This window comes from Orcinus orca, chromosome 11, assembly GCF_937001465.1.
Source record: "Orcinus orca chromosome 11, mOrcOrc1.1, whole genome shotgun sequence".
In the NCBI taxonomy this organism is placed as follows: Eukaryota; Metazoa; Chordata; class Mammalia; order Artiodactyla; family Delphinidae; genus Orcinus; species Orcinus orca.
Window position 1 is genome coordinate 91825982 of NC_064569.1, and position 22220 is coordinate 91848201.

General features: G+C 50.3%; 1 long non-coding RNA gene across 2 annotated transcripts in view; it reads left to right on the forward strand.

Moving 5' to 3' along the window:
* The window catches only part of LOC117196460 (uncharacterized), a 39583-nt gene extending 18802 nt beyond the window's left edge, over positions 1–20781 (forward strand). The window contains exons 4-7 of one of the 2 annotated variants that reach the window (XR_007470234.1): positions 151–427; positions 1444–1512; positions 2630–2735; positions 9421–10784. This is a non-coding gene — a long non-coding RNA (uncharacterized LOC117196460). Of the gene's footprint in view, positions 1–150; positions 428–1443; positions 1513–2629; positions 2736–9420; positions 10785–18829 lie in introns of those variants that run through there. The other variant, XR_007470233.1, reaches the window with a different exon arrangement.
* Positions 20782–22220: the final 1439 nt, after the last annotated feature.

Genomic DNA, 22220 nt, shown 5'->3' on the forward strand with positions numbered 1-22220 from the left:
TGCTGACCCTCGACACAGATGAGTTCACGGAGGCTGAGCCAGTCACACGTAGGCCCTGCCTCTGGGGTGGCCCCGGGGGGAGTGGTCTGATTCTGACTCCATTCCAGTCCCCTGGGCTCTGCCTCCTTGCTCTCCCTCTGTGTCCTGCAGAAGATGGTGTCTTCCTGAATGAGGTTCGGGAATGCTGCTACCGTTCAATGAGCTAATGGTGAAATCGGAAACTCAAGGCTGGTAGCAGAGGGGGAAAAAAAAAAGACGAGCTTTGATTCATGGTCAGGAGGATCCGTGAATGGGGAAGGCTCATCCTGCAGTAATCAGAGGAAATGCGAGCGGCACATCCTTCCAGCAGAGTCCCTTCCAGAGAGATGAAGGTCATGCTAATGGAGACCTCAGCCAGCCTGTTAGCATCCGGAGCTGGACCAGGGAGGTGAGGAGTGCTCCTGGACTCAGGGCAGACAGATCTGAGCTCAGATCCCAGTGATGCTGTTAGAGCAATACTGCTGACTTTCTTCATGAAGTGGGAGTATTTGTTATCACAGGGGTCTCCAGAGCAGGGTGTCTAAACAGCTGGTAGGAGCCAGGCACAAAATAGGGGACCGCAAAATAAAAACATCTGTAAGTTTCTCTTTCTTCCTTCCTTTCTTTCTTTCTTTCTTTCTTTCTTTCTTTCTTTCTTTCTTTCTTTCTTTCTTTCTTTCTTTCTTTCTTTCTTTCTTTCTTTCTTTCTTTCCTTCCTTCCTCCCTTCCTTCCTTCTTTCTTTCTTTCTTTCTTTTTCTTTCTTTCTTTCTTTCTTTCTTTCTTTCTTTCTTTCTTTCTTTCTCTCTTTCTTTCTTTCTTTCTTTCTTTCTTTCTTTCTTTCTTTCTTTCTTTCTTTCTCTCTCTCTCTTTCTCCCTTTCTCCCTTTCTCCCGTTCTCTCTTTCTTTTCTTTCTTTCTTTCTCTCTCTCTTTCTTTCTTTCATTGCACCGGGTCTTAGTTGCGGCTCCAGGGCTCCGTAGTTGTGGCTCACGGGCTCCATAGTTGTAGCTTGTGAACTCTTAGTTGCAGCATGCATGTGTGTTCTAGTTCCCTGACCAGGGATCGAACCTGTGCCCCCTGCATTGAAACTTGGTTATAAAATTTCTTTAGACCTTCAGACGGGTGAACTTTGCTGTAAACATAGTTTGTGATATGAAAGCAACTAGGCTGCAGTGAGAAAGCCTCCCAGTCACCGATTTTTTGGTTTACACATCAGTTTCCCAAATTAAGGGAGGCTTCTTCTGTGTACTGGGAGGATGGCAAGAAAGTTTCCCAGCCTGAATGGGGCGATGATAGTAATTAATAAAGCGGCTTTGTGTGAGGAGACTCAGTTTGTCATGTCAACTGAAAAAGTTGTATTTTTTTTCAAATAACTGCTCCCACTCTGCTCTACTGAGCTTCATCTTTCTTGCTGGTTTCCATCAGGACACCTCAGGCCGCTTCCATAACTTTCCAATCTCTTTTTTATTAAAAAGAACAATTTCCTTTTGGTGAGTAAGACTCAATCCTGTTCGTTTTAAATTGTCAATCTCATATGAAACTCGGTGCTCCCCCCGGGGTTGCATGTGTGTGCACGTGTGTGTGTGCATGACTGTGCATGTGTGTGTTCACATGCGTGTGCGCATGTGCATGTGTGCATCGTCTGGAGTCAGGTCCAGGAGAAAGTTGCCTTGTCCTGTGATTGCATCTGGTGAGTGGGCTGTGCCCACCTGAGTGGCTCAGACCTACTGCTCCCTCTGCAGACAGCCCTGTGTCAGAGATGGTGAGTTTGCTATACACCCCCAACCATAGTTTTGCCTGTATTTCTGTCCTATACACAGTAGCTGTGCGGCTCGTACCCAAGGGCAGGCTCTCTAGAGAGCAGGTGCTGGTCGGATGTATCTCAGACTCAGACTCTCCCTCTTTTTCTCGGTTCTCCCTGGCAAATAGGAGTCCGTCTCAGAGCTCTGACTCCCAGGGCCCTTGATCTTGGGAATGGGCTAGCACATTGACTTAAATCCTTGCCACCTACCCTGATGTCCATTCCAGCCACTGGATGCCCACAAGTCTTTGCCACACCAAGCAGTGTGCACCCTCTGCTCTGCCCTGCCATCTCCTCTGTCCCTTTCTCCATACACTCGGGGGTTGTCAAACCTGGAGGCATGGGATGCGTTGCAGTTTCAATGGCTCAGAACAGTCAGAGGAGGAGACTTACTTACCTGGGGAGGGGGGCAGATGAGGCCGTTTCAGGCACTCCTGGTCTTGTCGAGAGGCAGCGGTACCTGCACTCTTCACTCCATCCCCAGACTTCTCCCCTGCAGTTCTCGCTGGGAAACGCTGCCTTATCAGCTTGGTGTCTCCTGCCCCTGGGGCTACGGGAAGTCTGAGGACTCCAAGAATCAGACTGTCTTTGAGATGGTCCTGCAGAATTTAGTCACAATGTCCGTTTGGAGCCCCTTGGAGGGAGGCCACGTGGGCTGGGGAGCCCTAGACTCGTGGCATCTGTTACATGCAGTCCTGTTTACTGAGCACCCAGACCGCGCCAGGTACTGTCAGGTACTTGATAAACATTATCTGTTGATGCTTCTCACGTCCCTCACAGTGGGTTTATTATCCCCATTTTACAGGTGAGGAGACCAAGGCTCAGACATGAAATGGCTTGCCCAAACTGGCATGGGCAGCGTGTGGCAGAAGCAATATTTGCATCCAGGTCCGCCTGTCTTCAACGCCCAGAAGTGGTAGGTGTGGGTTATTTGGGGCCACACAGAATCGATTCCCCATTCTCTGGTCACAGCACCCTGGTTTCTTTGGGGGCACTTAGCTCTTCCCCATTGGGTACAGTCTTGGGGGCACTGTCAATTCAGCTGCCCCTGACCCCCCCTTAGATACACGACCCAAACTCAACTCTATGGGACCCTCTGTCCAGGCCTTGAGTCTAGAACAGAGAGATGCAGAGACAAACATCCCCCAACGCCCCCCCCAAAAAAAGCAACAGACAAATGATAAAGAGGAGTTGGCGCCCGTTCACTCCGGTCTGATGGGCTGTTAGTAGCTCAGGCCTCGGATCATGGAACCTTTGCAGTTCCTGCCCTTTTCCAGACCCTAGTTCACCTAACAGTTCAGCGAACTAGCCAACGTTTTTCCACTAAATCCCCTCCACTCGCATTTTTAAAAAACTTTTTATTTTATTTTATTTTTTTAACATCTTTATTGGAGTATAATTACTTTACAATGGTGCGTTAGTTTCTGCTTTATAACAAAGTGAATCAGTTACACATATACATATGTCCCCATATCTCTTCCCTCTTGCGTCTCCCTCCCTCCCACCCTCCCTATCCCACCCCTCTAGGTGGTCACAAAGCACCGAGCTGATCTCCCTGTGCTATGCGGCTGCTTCCCACTAGCTATCTACCTTACGTTTGGTAGTGTATATATGTCCATGCCACTCTCTCGCTTTGTCACAGCTCACCCTTCCTCCTCCCCATAGCTTCAAGTCCATGCTCTAGTAGGTCTGTGTCTTTATTCCTGTCTTACCCCAAGGTTCTTCATGACATTTTGTTTTTCTTAGATTCCATATATATGTGTTAGCATACAGTATTTGTCTTTCTCTTTCTGACTTACTAAAAACTTTTTATTTTATATTGGAGTGTATTTGATGAACAATGTTGTGTTAGTTTCAGACGTACAGCAAAGTGATTCAATTATACATATACATGTATCTATTCTTTTTCAGATTCTTTTCCCATTTAGGTTGTTACAGAATACTGAGCAGAGTTCCTTGTGCTGTACAGTAGGTCCTTGTTGGTTACCCATTTTAAATACAGCAGGACTCCTCATTTTATCTGCTGCAGTCAGCCACAGTTGGCTTCCATAATCCTGTCTGGTACCCTAAGCGTGGTGGTGTTGGGGGGTTTTGCTCTTTGCCTGATGGGACCCCTCTATTTTCTGTGTCTCAGTGCGTTCTGACTTACAAAGCACTCAGGACACGGGGCCTGGTGCAGGCTGGCACTCAGCAAATGACCGTTGCCATTATTATTACTGTTCTCCTCTTGGGCTCTGGTTCACATCTGGGATCCAAGCAGGGTGTGTGGCCACACCTGGCCCTCCCAGGCCTCGGGGCTGTTGGGGAGCCTCCCGAGGCCTGAACTGACAGATCTTGGTTCAGTTCCTACCAGGCAGATGCTCGTGTCACATCAGATGGCCACTCACCGCAGCTGGCACTAATGGACCATGTTATGGCATGCCAGTGGGCTCAGGTGGTTGGTGGGTGGGCGTGTTGGTGGGAAGCCATCCCTGCTGCTGTGTTCCAGGGGCCTTAGGGTGGGGGCCGACCGTCTTGTCTCCCAGTTCTGCGGGCTCTCACAAATAGGCAGGCGGGGCCTCAGTTGAGAAGGGCCAGACTCACCACTCTCCTCGTCACCAACATCATCATCAACGTGGTTATTAAGAGCGACACTCGTGATTGTTCTGTGCACCTACTACGTGCCTTTATGAGTGTAAGGACAGCCCTAGTCATAAAAGTAACAGCAACGTATGTTGTCACAGTTACTCTTCCCAGAACTCCTAAGAGGAGACGTACACCCATACTTTGGATGAGTAAGTTGAGGCTGAGGGATGTTTCTGGGGAGACGTGGAAGGTGCTTTGTTTCCACCCAGGGTCTCTCCTTCAACAGTGACTGTACCTGGCTTCTTCTGATTTCCTTCAAGGCAAACACAGAAGTATTTGATCCTTCCAGAGATGACAGTTTGATCTACATGAGAAATATACACACTCCTCCTATTAATACAGTTTTGATTCTGCTCCTTGTAAAAAGTTATCCTGACTCTGAGATACTAATGGGGACCTCACCTCCTCCCTGGACTACGTCTGGATCCTTTGGGGACAAACGGCGTTACCCTCACCAATGCCCTCTATCCATGGGTGATGCTACCTCCAGTTGGAGCCCCCTCCTGTGCTCTGGACTCTTCCCTCCCACAGGCTTCTCCTCGCCCCTGGGATATCTGGCAGACACCTCAAACTCCACACATCCTAACCCCGGGTCTCCTTCATCCCCAGCCCTGCCTCTCCTGCAGCTCCCTCCACCTGATTCCTGGTGTCTCCAGCCTTCTTGTGCTCCATCCATAAGCCCTGGAGTCGTCGCTGGCTCCAATCTCTCTTAGACCCCGTATCGAGTCCATTAGGAAATCCTATATTCAGAATCGATCACTTCTCTCTGCTTTCACCCTGGTTGAACCACCATCCTCTCCTGCTTGGATCATCCTTTTAGCTTCCTAACTGATCTTTCTATCCTGGCTCTACCTCCATCTGTCCCCAACACAGTAGCTGGAATGATCCTTTGAAGACATAAGTCAGACTGTGTCATCTCTCTGCCTGAGCCTGGGTGGTGACTCCCCATTTCACTCTGGATAAAATCAAAGGTTTGAAGTGGCCTCCAGGGCCACTGACCTGGCCTCCTATCTCATAGTTCCCCCGCTGTCCTCTCTGCTCAGCCAGACGGGTCCCTTTGCTGTCCCCCAGCATACTAGGCACATTCCTGCCTTAAGGCCTTTGCACTGGCTGGTTTTACTTGCCCCAGATACACACATAGCTCACCCCTCACCTCTTTTGCATCTCTGCGGGACAACCCCTTCCTCCCTGGCCACACTAAGATCGCATCACCCACATCCTACACCCTCAAATCTCAATCCCACTCACCCTGTCCTACTTCTTCTTGGTTTCATTGCAAGTCTCACCTTCTGACATCTTACACAATTTACTTAAGGTGAGTTAAGATTGCCATTTATTGTCTGACTCCTGAGACCAGCATGTCAGCTCCTCAGGGGTGAAGTTCTTTGCCTGTTTTACTCACCCACAAGCTTCTGGAACACAGCTTGGCTCAGAGTAGACCCTCTATGATGAATCCCTATAGTTTTCCTCTGATCCTCAACTTTCTCCCTAAAACCGGGGACTGGAGAGCATAAGTTCATTCCACTGGACAAGATATTGTTAAAATCTCCAGGAAACAAAGTGATTCTGCAGGGAAGGTTGATGACCTGGCCCCTGCCCCCACTTCCAGGCTCATCTCATCTACTCTGGTTTTCACTTTTAGGCTCCTCCAAGGTCAAAGTCCTTGTAGGCTCCTGCTCTGTCATACCTCAGGGCCTTTGCACATGCAGTGCCTCTTTCTGCCCCGTGGACTCCTGGGTGTCATTCAAAGTCCTGGTTAGGTGTTACCTCTTCCCTAAGGTCCTTTATTATCCTCCCACCCCCCTAAGTCCTGAGAGACTCCTTCCTCCCTCCAAATGACTTCTGTACCTCGAGTGCATTTCTCAGTGCGGGAGTCGCGGTGTCTCCTGAGGTCATGTCTGTTGCACCATCAGACCGTGTGCTCCTTGAGGGTGGAGGCTGGGCTCTGGTCCTGTGTCTCTGGCCCAGGGCCTGGCATGTGGCGGTGGCGTGGTCAGTGTTTGTTTACTGCGAACGATGGAGCAAATCTGGCACAAGCCAGGAGAGGACAAAACAGTTCTGAAGACCCTTTCAAGGTCACCAGCTGGCAGGGGACGAACAATGTCTTATTATTTGATCATTTATTTATACTCTACTTTCAAGTAGGATTTGAGGCAGCCTGAGATGAAAGGCACAGATATGGCAAAAACAAAGCCTGCACCTCAAATGACACATCCCTTTCCTACAACTGCCTCTTCCTCGCTGGTGTGTAAACGTGCCCCAGTCTTAACGAGAGCACCCCCAAGCCCCCGCCACTCTATCTCCCTGTGCGGCTACCACTTTCAAGCCAGGCTTTCAACGCTTGTTTCCATCCAGACTCACTTCCTCATCCTTCCTCTAAGCTGCCCTCAGCCAGGACAGCAGCTACCTCTATGTCACCAACTCCGCTGGACGGCTTTCAGACCTCCATCACTGGCGCTCTGGGTAGCACTGGGCCTTTCGATGTCTCTTCTATTCTAGAAGCCCTTGCTTCTCTCGGCTTACGTGCTACCACCCTCTCGAGGTTTCCTTCTACCTCTCGCTTTCTCCATCCCAGCCTCCCTTGCAGACGGCTCATCCTCTGCGCACCCCGTAAACATCTGCGCTCCCCAGTACCCGCTCCCTGACCCCCTCTCTGCTCACCTCCCCACTTTCCCTGAGCAGCTGTCTATTCCTTTGACTGCAGTTGCTAGTGAGATTCGCTGGGGGTAATTCTAGAAAGAGATAAACTCCCAAACCTCAGTGGCTTAGCGCAGAGAGCGTGTTTTACTTGCTTTACTTGCATAGAGTCCATTCAGCAGCGAGGGGGGGCGGGCTCTGCTGCCTCTGGTCATCCAGGGACACAGGCTCTTTTCACTTGGCTGTCACTGACCCTGGCTCTGTGTTCAGGCGGGGAGGGGAGGATGTGCCTCTGGGCAGGGGCGGGGGTGGGGAGAGAGGGAGGGTGTCATGGGCGAGGAGTGTGAGGTAGGGCGCAGGGCGCGTCAGGAGGCTCTGAGCCCCTGACCCAGCCTGTCCCCGTAGACTCTGTGGCGAGGCTCTGCAGAAGCGTGGACTCTTCGTGTCCTGACGAGGAAGTCCGCTGCGGGCAAGGACAGGCTTCCCGTTCTCATATGCTGCTCACATTTCTTGGGCCTGGGAAAGACCTGGCAGTTGGCTGAACCCAGGAGTTGGGCGTGTGGTTAGGAGGAGATGTGATCTGGAATCAGCCATGGGTGGCTTGCTGCTGGGGACTGCGCAGGGACATCCTGCCGGAGGGCAGCTGTAGGACTGGCTCCTCCTCTATAAATTCATGGCCAGAGCGTGGGGACTCACCCAGAGGACTGACTCAGCCTTCCCGCCGGTGCTCAGAGCCTGTGCTGGGCGTGCGGCATGGCTGGTTGTCAAATCCATCACCCAGGGTCAGTGGCATGACAGTGGGCATGTGTCACCGGCTCTTGAAGCCAGGCAGGCTGGACCCTCCGTCCTCTTCAAAGGAAAGGAGATCTGACAATCTGACATTGATTGAGCACCTACTGTGTGCCAGACCTTCTCCTAAGTGCTTTATATCCATTATCGTTGAATTCTCAAAAGAGCCCTGGAAGGAAGGGCAGGTCATCATCCCTATCTCACAGGTTAAACCAAGATTTAGGAAGACTTAGGAAGCTTAACATATGAAAAGAACAAGGAGGGTGCCCAAAGATTGCACATTGCAAAGGCCCAACAGCTGATTTTTGAACTCTCACTTGGCACACGTTTAACTCTTCGATAGAAAGGGAAGGGGTGTGGATGGCATGGGAACACCTGGGCCTACAACCCAGAGTCCAGCACTCACTAGATGAGTCGTGTTGTACGAACCATTTTAACCTCTTGAAGACTCAGTTTTCTCATCCATCAAATGGGCACAATAATGCTGCTCTCCCAAGGGCAAGTGAAAGAGATTTACAAACTGTAAAAGTCTGAGTATCTTCTTTATTTAAGCTGCTGTCATCTCCTGCTTCGATGTTTCTTAGGGGTCTTCTCTTTTTTGCTCTCACTCCTTCCTCTGCAGCGTCTTCTCTGCACAGCAGCCAGAGGAATTTTTTTTTGTTTTGAAACAGGAATCGGTTCATGTCGAGTCCTTGCTTAAAACCTTTAGCTAGGCTCACATGGCTCCCCAGCACCCTGTGTGACGTGGCCCTTCCTGTGCCCCCAGGGCCCACCCCTTGTCACTGCCCCTGCCTTTAGCTCTCTCCCTCTTCAGCTCCCTGGCCATGTTTCAATTCTTTCACCATACTATGCTCTTTCCTGCCCCAGGGCCTTTGCCCATGCTCACCCCTCAACCTGGAACATACTTTTCTTATGCTCGTCCCCTGGGCAACACCAGCTCCTCCTTCTGACTGCAACAGAAACTCTCTCAGGGATGATTCTTTCTGCCTTCTCTCTAAATTAGGTCCCCTGACTTTTCTCTCTCGTGGCACTCTGTATGTTTCCTTCACCCTGTATAACCTGTCATAGTGTTTTTACCTGTATATGTGGTTTGGTTTTTCTGGAAGTCTCTCCACAGACTGCGTGAGGACAGGCATCTTGTCTGCTCTGCCCACCGTCATATCCCTGTCCCCCTGCTCGGTGCCGGGCACACAATGGGCACTCGACAGTATCAGTTAAACAAATGAAGATGTTTCCTGCCGTTTCCCGAAGATGCCCGAAACTGCCCGTTCCAGTCCTGTGCTGGAAAGAGCTGAGGAGACGGAATCATGCAGTTGTCAACCAGGAGTAGCTCTAGAGCTCTTTTCAGATCTCTAATCTCATTTAGCTCAGCCCTCAGGACATTTAAACCTTGATTTCATCATCTATAAAATGAGAGTCGCTTGGGCTGCCTCTTTGGCTGGGAGGTTAGATGTGGCAAGGTGTGGAAGTACCCGGTACAGTGAACTTATAAATAAAACGTTGCTTCTTCCCCATTTTACAAACGTCCCTGATGGCTCTGGGGGTGATAGTTCTATTTTGCAGACGAGAATGCTGAGGACTAAAAGAGTTAAGCAGTTAGCCCAAGAACACAGCAGCAGAGCTGGGCACAAGGGCTCTCTGTGTTTCCTGTGAGATCAGGCTGGCTCCCTCGCCTGCCAGCCATCGGAGGAGGCCCTCCTTGCATCTTCCTGGAGACGGCGCTGCGGCCACCTCTGCAGAGCCGGCCCCAGATGACGAGGTTCTCCTCTCCCCGGGACCACTGGGACACTGCTCAGCAAGTGACCTATATTAATCTCAAGTGCTATTCGCCGTCTGGTCCCCTCCCACCCAGCAGGCGACCCCACCCTGCAGAAACACCTCGATCTATCCAAGGACGTTGTAAAAATAAAATGATCACAACCTGGCCCTCCGGGAACCTCGGCTTTACAGCGTGTCCTGCTCCGAGGCAGATGGCATTCACAACCCAGTTTGAGGAAGAGAAGAAAGAGGAGAAAATGCAGGGAGGAGCTGGGACAGGGAGAGAGTGAGACAGATGCTCACACATTTGAAAGGGCGAGGGCGGATGAGATGAGAGGGATGGGTGAGAAAGGGGCCAAAACAGGGGGGAGAAGACAAATTAGCAAAAGAGATTCAAGGGTGATAACAGGGTTAGAGGGACTAAAATGTTGAAAAGAACAAAAGGAAAGTCCTAGAAAGAACAGTAAGTGGATGGAATAGAGGAGAGACAGAGTCCTGGAAGAAAGTTGTTGGAAGAGGAAGAATAGGATGAAGGGGACAAAGAAATGAAAAGTGGATGAAATAGACCACAAGATAGGATCGGCTGTTTGTTGGAAATAGAGAACATGAAACAGAACAAGAGTATACAAAACCTCAAGGCTAGAGTTGGGGAGGAAGGGCTGGTCAATAAGACAGGAAGCAAGTTCGAGCAGGTCCGGGGCAGTTGGGGTCTTTAGGCGGAGCGAGTAGACCAGCCTCTAAGATCTGGGCCATGCTGTGGACCAGCCTCTGAGAGCTGGGCAGGTCTGGCTCCTCCACGGGGTCTTTCCCAGACTCCATGCCTGCCCCATTCTGCCCGAAGTCATCAGTCCAGGGGGTCCTACTGCTGGTTGCCCAAGTGCAATCTGCCCTCTGAGCCCCAGGTCACATTGGATCTTGTGCAGCCAGGGCCTCTGTCTGGGAATTTATAGTCTCTCCTGGGTCCATGCTGGAGTTTGTCTCCAAATGTGCATAAAAAAATGCAGCTCACTCAGAGTTATGGTCCTTCTCTCTCCCTTTCCTTCATTTATTATTATTAAAAAAATTTATTTGTTTAATTTATTTATTTGGCTATGCCAAGTCTTAGTTGTAGCACGCGGGATCTTCGTTGCTGCACGCGGGATCTTTAGTTGTGGCATGCGGGATCTTTTAGTTGCGGCATATGGGATCTAGTTCCCTGACCAGGGATTGAACCTGGTCCCCTCCATTGGGAGTTTGGAGTCTTAACCACTGGACCACCAGGGAAGTTTCTCCTTCATTTATTTAGTCGATGAGTATTAACTGAGCACCTAGTTTGTGCCAGGCCTCTTCCATGAATGAGGCCCACAAAATCCCTGCCCTGTGGCACTTCTAGTTCCTTCTTTCTCCCTCTTCCTTCCTCCCATCTTTGCCTCTTCCCTTCTGTTTTGCCCTGATTCTTTTTTTTAAAAAATAAATTTATTTATTTATTTTTGGCTGCATTGGGTCTCCACGGCTGCGTGTGGGCTCTCTCCAGTTGCGGTGAGCGGGGGCTACTCTTCATTGCGGTGTGCGGGCTTCTCATTGCAGTGGCTTCTCTTGTTGCGGAGTGTGGGCTCTAGGCGTGTGGGCTTCAGTAGTTGTAGCACAGAGCTCAGTAGTTGTGGCTCACGGGCTCTAGAGCGCAGGCTCAGCAGTTGTGGCGCACGGGCTCAGTTGCTCCATGGCATGTGGGATCTTCCCGGACGAGGGCTCGAACCCGTGTCCCCTGCATTGGCAGGCGGATTCTTAACCACTGTGCCACCAGGGAAGCCCTGCCCTGATTCTTATATTCACCCCCAGTTGCATCAGTTATTTTTGCTGCATTAAAAACCACCCCAAATCTAGTGGGGGGATGTGTGTCAAAAAAAATCATTAATTATTATTATTATCTGTCATGGTTCTGGGGGTGACTGGGCTTGGCTTTGTAGTTCCCGCCTGGGGTCTCATGGGGTCACAGTCAAATGGTGGCTGGGCTGTGGCTGGAGTCCTCCATAGGCCTCCTCTCTCGTATGGCTGGGGGCTGGGACCTCACCTGGAGCTGGCAGCCAGCATGCCTGTACTTGGCCTCTCCACGTGGCTTGGGCCTCCTCACAGCATGGTGACTGGGTTCTAAGAAGTTGTTTTGCCTTTAATAACCTAGCTTCAGAAGTCACATAGTGTCACTCATGTTGTACTCTATTGGCAATAGTGTTATAGTCTAAGGCAGTCACACAAGTCCATCCAGGTTTAGGGGGAGGGGACACAGACCCCCACCTCTCGGTAGGGGAATTGGCTGACCACCTGTAGGAAGATCATGTGGGAGGATCTTTGGAAAATACAATGTGCCGTCATGTACCCTCTGGCCAGAATGATTCATAACAACTCACGTTCCTCGCTGTTGTGTTGAGCTGTGTCACCCCACCTGGAAAATTCATATGTTGAAATCCTAACACCCAGTACATCAGACTGTAACTATTTGGAGATGGGGTCTTTAAAGATATGATTATGTTGAAATGAGGTCATTAGGGTGGGCCTTAATCCAATAGGACTTGACCGGTGTCCTTATAAGAACAGGAAATTTGGACACAGACCCATACAGAAGGAAGACAACGTGAAGACGTACAGTGACAAGACTGTTATCCATAAGCCAAAGAGAGAGGCCAGGAACAGATCCTTCCCTCGTGGCCCTCGGAAGATCTTGATCTTGGACTTCTAGCCTCCAGAACTGTGAGGAAGTAAATTTCTGTTGTTTAAGCCCCTCAGTCTGTGACTTTGTTATGGCAGCCCTATAGCAAACTGATACGTACCTCCACAGGCAAAAGATATTTATTCTCCTCTCCCAAGACCTTGTCATCTAAATCAGGTGCAGGTAGGGACATGTCTCCTTAGGCGGAATTCCTTGGGTACAAATCCTTGAGCACCACTCCTCTCAATAGGAAGATCTGTGAGCTAAAGAAACAAGTTCTCTGCCCTCTGCCCCACAGCCAGCAAACAAAGGTGACACAGGTGATAGGACAACCATCATAGACACTCCCACTAAAAGAAGGGTTGCGGGAGGCACACAGCAGTCACTGGACCATAGCAATTCTGAAATCCATCTGGGAACATGTTGCCAATGATTCTTGTGGTTCTTGACGCTGCCCTCTAGGTTCTTGCTTCTTTTCTCTGAGACATTCTTGTTATTTCCTTAAGAAATGACCAGGGTCTGCAGCTGAGTAATTTTCTTAGCCTGCCTCCTACCCATGGAGATTTGAGGGTCTAAAGAGCTCTCTTATCATTTGGTGCTCTCTCTGTCCCACTCATTCATAGCCCAAACAATTCCTTTCAAAGTTTTGTGGGTTTCCTATGAAACAATTTGTAATTCATTCCATTTAACAAAAGGCACACCCACCAATTTCTTTTTTACTTTGGGCTCCTGGCAAGGCTGCCCTTGAGATTCTTCAAATTTTGATTATTTAACAGAAAGGGTCTACAGCATATGCTGTTAAGATCCTCAGAAGGACTTTGTGGCTTTGAGAGGGTCTATGAGGCACTCGAAATTTTTCTCAGGTCTTAAAAAAAGACTTCATAGTCACACCTTGGATTCATGTTTACACCGTTTTCCTGATAGTGGCTTTGATCTTTGCCTGGGTGTCATTTCTTCTCTTGAGAATCATTTGTCATGTGGATAGATTGGGAATGAGAAAAGTTTTGAAACCCAGAAAGTCCTGGCTCCTCTATATTGAACAGTCTGTTCTTTGGCTTCTCTTATTGACAGAAGCAGGATTTGCACCCAGGACTCTCTGTTCTAAAAGCCTGCACTCTTGTTGAGAAACTCTGTTGCCGCTTTGAACACTGGGGCACCCAGGGACTTCATTAAGTCCTAAAGGAAGGGTGGGGTCAAAGCAGGTGGGAGAAGGAAGGGCATGTGAGGCAGGGGTACCACATGAACAAAGGCACAGAAATGGGGGAAACACACAGTGTAGAGGGAACAGCAAGTCTCCGAGTGTGGTTGCTTTCTATCCCTCTCCCCTTAGCTTTATCTCCAAACATCCAGTTCCTCCTTCTTAGTCCTTTGGGACCACTTTTCTTTCTTTCTTTCTTTTTTTTTTTTAAAGAGAAGTTCTTCTTATTTTATTTTATTTTGGCTGTGCTGCGTGGCTTGTGGGATCTTAGCTCCCTGACCAGGGATTTAACCCGGACCTCAGCAGTGAAAGTGCGGAGTTCTAACTACTGGACCGCCAGGGAATTCCCTTGGGACCACTTTTTTATGTCCCTTTTGCAGCACAAGCCCTATGATATCCTCCACACTCCACTCTTCAATGAGTTGGCTCACAGGGGTCCCTTCTTCCCTAAGAATTCCCTTCCTCATCTTGCCAGCCTGGAGAGTGCCTTACTCCCGTGTCAAAGACAAAGATGAGTGCCACCTCCTCTGTGAAGCCTTCCATGTTCGTTAGTATTTGCTGTGTGTTACAAATACACCCCAACACCACAGTGGTTAACACACAAGAGTTTATTTTTCACTCAGAGCACAGTTGAGTCAAAGTTGGCTGGGGTGAGTTAGGTGAGCTCTGTTCCACGCAGCTATGGGAGGGTTCAGTTCCTCTGTCCAGTGGCTCTACCATCCTCTAAGACAAGCTGGCAGACGAGGACCTGTTTTTGTAAATAAAGTTTTATTGGGACACAGCCACATCCACTAGCTACATAGCTGCCATAGAGACTGGATGGCCCACAAAACTTAAAATGTTTGCCCTCTGGCCTTCACAGAAACATTTGCTGACCCTTGCTCTAGGGCTCTGTAGGCCTATGAAGGGAGTGTGGAAGATCTGGGGGGAGGTTTCTACGGGCCAGGCCTGGAAGTGCTGCACTTCACTTCCTCCCACATTCCACTGGTGACAGATAGTCACATGACCCCACCGAGCTGCAAGGAAACTGGGAAATGTAGTCTTTCTGGTGCTCAGGAGGAAGATGAAGCAGGGTTGGCTTGGCACACAGCCTTGTTCCTCCACACCTTTCCTACTCCGCTTTGCTCCCTGCACGGATGCCCCCTACCCCCATGGGATGGGAAGATCCCGGAGGGCCGGGACAGTGCCTGTTTTCTTTAGCACCGCCTGCCCTGTGCTCAGCACAGAATAGGTGTTCTAGAGACAGTTACTGAAGAAAGGAATGAATCTGTCTTTCGTGCACGCTCCCAGAGCTCTTCGTAAATACCTCTGCTCTGGCACTGACATCATTGTGTTTTACTCATTCTGTGCCTGTTTCCCCACTCAGATTCCTCTCTCTACTCCACCAGTTTGTTTTGGGGCATCTCCTGTGCAGGAACCCTGTGCTAGGCCCTGGGGTGGTCTCTGTGAACAAAACAGACCCAGCCTGTGTCCTCAGGGAGCTTGCAGTCCAACGGAAGAGACCAGCAATGAGCAGAGAATCGGAGAATCGCAAACAGTCGTGCAAATAAATTTAAAGTGACAACAATAATTAAATCCCCTGAAAGAAAGGGGCGGAGTAGGTGCTCTGAGCACATCTAAGGGAGAACCCGATCTAATCCAGTGGTCAGGGAGGGCTTCCCTGAGGAGGTGACATTTGGGCTGAGACCTGAAGCAAGGCAGATGTTAACCAAGTGGAGAGAGGATGAGCAGAGAAGAGTGTGCTAGGCACGGGGAACAGCCTGGACAAAGGCCCTGAGGTCAGAGAGAGTTTTATGTCAGTCGTGACAACAACAATAATGACATTAATATTATTATAGCTCAGACTGAGTACCTACTATGTGCCAGACACTGTATTAAGCACTTTATAAGTATTATGTCAGTTAATCTGCACAATGCTATGAGAGAGATATTCCCAGTTGCAGAAGCCACGAATGCCCTGCCTGTATTCCTTCTGCCCACCCCAGGGGTCATCTAAGGACAGTTCTCACATTTGCTGGTAGCTTCTGTTGGCTGGAGGTACCAGAGAGTCTACACTCCCCAGGACTGCCCTTGCCAATAACTGATGGGAATTGGAGGATAAATATCCCGGCTTCCTCCCCATTAGTGGGCGATTCTGAGGCAGCTTGACACTGCCTCTCAGAAGCCCCAGGTGATTGGATGCCCCATGCCGCAGGGGTACCGCCATCAGTGTGCACCTCCTCAGATTTTCTCCCACCCTGTCTCACTCCCCCTCCCCACACTGTGCTTCTGAGGTCACCTCGAATATAACTATTTGCTCCTGAACACTTGTCTCCAGGGCTGTTTTTGGAGTAACCCAAACTAAGACACTATTAAGTACCCCATTTAATAGGTGAAGAAACTGAGGCACGGAAGAGTTGCAAACATAGAATTGAAGAAAGGTCTTTGAAACTAAAACACCAACAGTGGTGTGTGTGTGTGTGTGTGTGTGTCTGAGATGGGACAAGATGGGACAAGGTGAGATGGGTGTGCAGGCCAGGACAAGGATCTGGGTCATTAACTTAGGGACACAGGAGGCCTTTGAAGGGCTTTATGCAGATGGGGTGATGTGTTCTGATGGATGCCGGGACAGTGTCACCATGGTGACCAAGGCAAACCAGGATTAGAGGGGCTCGAGCAGATGAAAGGGGAGGGGTGGGGGCTCTGGCAGTCATTCGGGCGGCGCACATCGGTCTCTGGAGCTCTGGGGTTACCCTGAAGGCCAGGGAGTATCTGGGCATCAGAGGGGCTCTGTTCTCTGCACCCAGCCTGCAGTGTTCATCTCTCACAGGGGGACACACACTTGGTGCCTCAGCTCCACCCCTCCCCAGGCCCCTGTCCCACACTCTTAGGTCACAGAGTCCCTCCTTGCCCCCTACCCCTGGCGCCTCTGTCAGGGAGGGTCTGGGCTGGAGCCTGGCGCCCCTACAGGCTGGCCAGTGCTGGCAGCTGCAGAGGAAAGGCCAACCGGGCCTCCTGACTGGGCAGGCCCTGGAGGCCAGCACATGGCCAGCCTGGTGCCGGCTCTTTCTGCCCCAGTGCCCTGCGCGGCCTGCGCCTGGCTGAGCAGATGGTCTTGGAAATGAGCGCTGTCTGAACGGGGTCAGGAGGGTCTGCCGGTCCCATCTTGTCTGTCTCTGCCTCCGCTGGGCTCCGCTGCCCTTGCTGCTGTCCTGGAGAAGCCAACAAGCTTGGCTGCCCAGGGGTACCGCGCAGCACGGTGAGGTGTGATGAGACATGGCCCAGACGCCCAGCAGTCCCGGGTGTTCGAGACGTGGGTCCCAGGGGCTCTGGGGCAGCCGACGCAGGACTGGAGGGTGGGAGGGTTGCAGGAGAGTGTGGGGGGAGGGGCGGGGTGCGGGCCACCCTACAGATGCCTCAGGGAGTGCATGACCCTCAGTGGGTGGCTTGTGGTGGCAGCAGGACCTCCCTTGGGGCGGTCGGGGAACTCAGGTTTGCCGAGGCCTTACTGTGCGCCCGGTCCTCAGTGAGTGTGACCTTGGTCCCTTACCCGCCCCTCTCCAACACTTCATACCCTCTACCTCTGCCCTTCCAGGGGGGCCTTTCCCCAGCTCCCAGAGCTCCCAGTGTTTATTATGTGGGTTTTCCTCGCAAGTTCTCCAGGACAGCTGCTTCCCTGCCGGCCTGTCCTCAAACATCCCTAGCCACGGTGTCCTTCCTGGGTACCTGCTCGCCTACTGGGGCTGCTTCTTGGTGACAAAAAGAGCACAGGTTCTCTGTGGGTTCCACTTTCTGGCTGAACTTGAGTCACTGGCTTTATCTCTCTGAACCTCAGTTTCCTCACCTGTAAAATGAGCCAAACCTCGCCTACCTGGAAAGGTGGTTGTGAGGATTAAGAGAGGTGAAGGATGTGAGATGCTGGGCACAGAGGAGGGGCTGGCTGGGGGCTCCCCTGCCTTCCCCCCGGCTGGCTGTGGGGCTGGGACAAGTCACTTCACCTCCCGGGGGCCTTGATTTCCTTGGCCCTCAAATGCGCACGCCCTGCCCTCTCACAGGGCGGGTGGGAGGGAAGGGAGGGCAACGCGGTGTGTGAGCTGCCTGGGCTGTGCGCTGGAGCAGCTGGAGCCTGTCTTATCTTCCCATCTATGCAATGGGAGCTTTGGGTCAATGAAGGTGCCTCCCCACCCCGCCCAATTAGAGTCTGGGGGTCTCGGAGCCTCCCCTGCTCCACGTGGTTCTCTCTGTCTCTCACCTCTGAGGCTCAGCTCCTCCCTCAGGCCTGATTTTGCAGCCTGTGCATGGGCCTGGTGGTGAGTCAGTCCTGTGTGGAGCCCCAGGGCTGCCCATGCCATAAAGGAAAGAGTGGGTACAGCCACCTTAGCTCAAGGCCCATATCTGAGCATCTGTTCCATATCTAGTGTCTTCGATTCTCTTGGGGGTGAGAGTCCCCCCATGTGGAAACCCTGGGAGAGCGAGGGCCGAGAAGTAAGCTCTGTGAGATGTGCTAGGGGATTGGGGCTGCTGCTCCTCTCTGCCTCAGGACCTTTGAACATGCTGCTCCCTCTGGCTGACACACAATTTCCCTGTTTCGCGCCCAGCTCCTACCCCTTCATATCCCTTCATATTTCAGTGGAGAGGCTTTTGCTGGACAACCTTCTCCCCAACCTAAAATAGGCCTCCTTTGTGGTCTTGTTCAGAGGGCTCTGGTCTTTTCCTTTAAGCGGCTTTTACTTGGTTAGATATGTGTTTATAAACGTGCTATCGCCTCTCTCCCCCGCTAGACTGTATGGGGCAAGGAGAGGGGCCTAACATCTCCTGTTCAGCCTTGAAGACCCTGCACCGAGAGCAAGGCCTGGCACATGGTTGGCGTTCAGAAGGCCAGGGCTGATTGAGATGCATCAGCTCTGTGCCCAGAGCGGTTGTTAAGCCCTTCTCGCCTGCCTGCTGGGCATGGAGAACCAACGAAGTTAGAACAGCGAATACTCTTAGGGATCATCAGTCTAACCTTGTCATCACATACGCCCCAGGGGCAAAGTCCAGTGCAGGGAAGAGGTGGACTTGAACCCAGGTCTCCTGGCACCCCCCCACCCTGGTCCAGTCTCTCTCCAGTCTTCTCCGGGCCATGGCCGGCCATTTCCCAGGGTTCATGCATAGGGAACCCAGGCCTCCCAGTCCCAGAGCTCCTTTGGATGAAGGGTCGGGGGACAGCAGACTCAACTTCTTCATCCTGGGATTACCCAGGGTGGGGACCACACAGCAATAATAATAGTAAAGCCTGAACAGGTACTGTTCCAACACGGGCTGAGCGTTCTGTAAGTACCGCCCTATTGCGAACCTTTAGCAACCATCCAAGGGAGGTGATGTTCCAGGGCCTGGAGCAGTGAAGTGACTTGCCCAGAGTCACTCTGTGACAAAGTGCCTGAGTGGACACCTGAACCCAGAGCCGTTTGACTCCAGAGCCTAGAATGCCGTGTGCAGGCGCACAGCTGCACGCTCTGCTTCTTGGAGTTGTTACCACCTCTGCTTGTTAGAAGAGGGAGCTGTTAGAACAGCTGAAGGAAGCCTGATGGGAGAGACCCAAGCTTCCCCAAGATGTATCCTGAGATTCACAGTGAATTGCCGATATGTTGTTTGGGAAGCTGTTTCTTGATCTTTGCTTGAAAACATCCTCTGATATCAGCCAGAATCCACCGTGACCTGGATCCTGCGTGCTCTTAATTTAAATACCGTCTTACAAAGGATACAGCACCCGAGGAAGTTCTGGACCATGAACTCACTGCAGTCCTTATGTTAGGATGCTCAGTGCTTACAGTTGGAATGGCTTTGTCACTGAAGCTTGGCTAATGGTGACCCTTGGACGAGTCCTTCTTTGAGCGCTTGTACGCGACATGGGAAGAGCATAGTGCAGACGGGAGGGGGAGAGTCAAAGGCAAGCAAAGCATCATGACCTCCACCTACCGAGCAAAACTCCAACGTAAACCCAGGCTGCAAGACCCAGAACCAGCCTGGTCTCCGTATTTGCATGTAGAGCCAGGCCTCAAATGTATCTTAATTTTAGTTCCTCTTCTCAAATCTGAAATAGATTGTAGGTTTTAAGCTACAGCAAAAATGAAGGAGAAACAAGGTAAGTGCCTACTACTTCCTTGCCCTCCTCCCCGTGCCCTTAGCAAGGGCGAGAACAGAAAGTCCCCCCTGCCCAGCACACCCTTTGGGGATGGAGATCCTTGGCCCAAGCTGAACTCTATAACCTTCAGAACAGGGTCCCTGGATTGTGTGCACAATGGACGGAGCTCTTTCTTGGGATTTTCGGAAAACAGACAAGCTTCCAGCACAGCTGGGCTGCAGCTTCGCTTTTTTTTCTTTCCACCTTCAGCCGTGGCAGCCTGTTCCTGATTTCTCTGGAAAGGCAGCTCCTAATTAGAATGGATCGAAGAGTCTTTGCTCGAGCTTTGTTCTCCGTCTCGATTGAATCGTTGCTTTAGGACTTAATCTGGTGCAGTCACCAGTGGGCTGGGACACTTGCCTCTCCGAGCTGCTCTCAGGCGCGGGAGGGCTGGTCCCCGGGGGCCTCTGAGAGCTCCGAGGAGCTCTCTGCATCCTCTCCCTCCAGGCCTCTCTTCCTTTCCCCTTTTCCTCCCCACCTGCTTTCTCTCCTCTTAATTTCCTTTCATTAACCACCCAAAGCCATCCAGGGTGCCAGTCCCTGCTGGTGGGAGTGTAAATTGGTACAATTTCTCTGGAGGGCAATTTGTCAAATGCTGTTAAAAGCCTTAAAAAAAAATGCATAGGCTTTGACCTGGAAAGTCCCCTTCTAGGAATTTGTCCTGTAGAAATAATTGGACAGGGGTCCGCGAATATGTGCAGAAAGATGTTGCCCTCCGTGCTTTTCATGAGTGGCAACTTGCAAAGCTGGTATCCATCCACAGGGGGTCATTAAAAAAGATCATGTGATAAACCAGCTGTAAGAGAACGTTTTGAAGCTAACTGGAGAAATTTGAATCCTGACTGGGCATTCGGTGCTCTTAAGGAATTACTGTTAATTTCGTCAGGTGTAATAATAACCTTGAGACTCGTTTAGAGGCACACTGCAAGAGGGTTAGTATTAGGTTTAAACGGTTATAACGATAATAATAATGGAAGGGGGAAGAAGATGAAGCAAGGGAGGCAAAAGCTTACAAGTTCTGAATCTCGCTGATGGGCAAAGGAGCATCTGTTACACTGTTCTCTTTATTTTTGTGTATGTTTAAAATTTTCATGATTTAAAAAGAAATAAAATGATCACATAAAACTGTATTTTTTGGTCTGAAATGATGTCCGCAAGATATTTTTAAGCGAAAGGAGAAACATTTCAAGCAGCATATATGGCAATATCACATTTCTGGTTAAAAAAAAAATGTATGTATTTTTATATGCAGAGGAAAAAGGACGGAAGTACACACACCAGAATGTTAATGGTGGCTATTTCTGGATGGAAGGAGTTGAGTAATTTCCATTTTCTTCTTTATATTTTGTAATAGTTTCTGACTTTATTTTGGCAATAACCATACATTACTTTTATGCTCATAAAAAAGCCAGTAAAGAAATTTTGGAAATCACCTGGATTTTTTAATACACCATGCTTTGTAGAAGGAGGTTTTACACATCTCAATCTACACACGATAATATGTAAGGTTGATGCTGTCATCCCCATTTGATAACAGGGAAGCTGGTGCTGGCCATCAGAGAGGGTGAGTGCCTTGCCTAGAGACACACAGCAGCAATTCTAATTCCATTCTTCTGACGTGAAACCATTGCTTTTTCCACTAAACCCCAGACGCTTCTAGAGGGCCAATAAGGAGTATCCGATGTGGTCCTTGCCTGCTAGGAACCGACACTGTCTTTGCTCTCCTGGTCGCTTGCCACCATGCTCCATTCTGGAGTCACCCCCTCTGTCCCTAGGACAGTTACATAAAGGCTTCCGCAAAAATGCACTTTCTCCCCTGTCACATCACAGGTAAAACTCAGACACTGGCTCTTCGATACTTTCTCCTAATGAATCTTCCCAGTCCTCTTGCCTTGTTAGGATGGAAACGAGCTCTTCGTGGCTGTCCTCTCCATATTGATTAGCTCTGTTTACTGGCAGAGCAAGAGTGAGCGGGCATCGTATACATAAATATCATAAAATCCACCGAGGGCTGGCAAGCCCAAGATCTTCATCCTGGCTCCATCACTAACAATTTGCAACCCAAAGAAGTCCCTCTCTCTGTGTTTTCTCTGTCTCTAAAGTAAATAAAGGATAACGTGTTTAAAAAAGAGAAATCAGTTGGTGTTCTGAGGAAAAGGGTGGGGTGGGGGAGAAGACAATTCTAAATTGGGCTGAAAATACAAAGTTTTTGTTAATGCTGGAGATGGGTGAAGCCTTGTCTCCACATCTTCCCCGTCAGCTCTCAGCCGGAATACTGGGATGTCTCTGAACTGGTCTCCTTAATCTCCAAGCACCTCCTCTCCCACTGCCTCCACCGATTTCCCCCCAGGCTGATCTTTCTAAAGCGGAAATCCAGGTGAGTCGCCTCTGTTAAAACCCTTAAAGCTTCCCATTTCTTTCTGGAAAAAGTCCAACTTCTCTGGTCTATGTACCAAACCTCCATGCTCTTGTTTTGCCTTCTCTCCAACCTCTCACCAGCTGGGTACCCCTCACTCCTCACCCAGTGCTTAACACACAGTTCCTCAAGGGGGACCCTGCTTCATGCCTC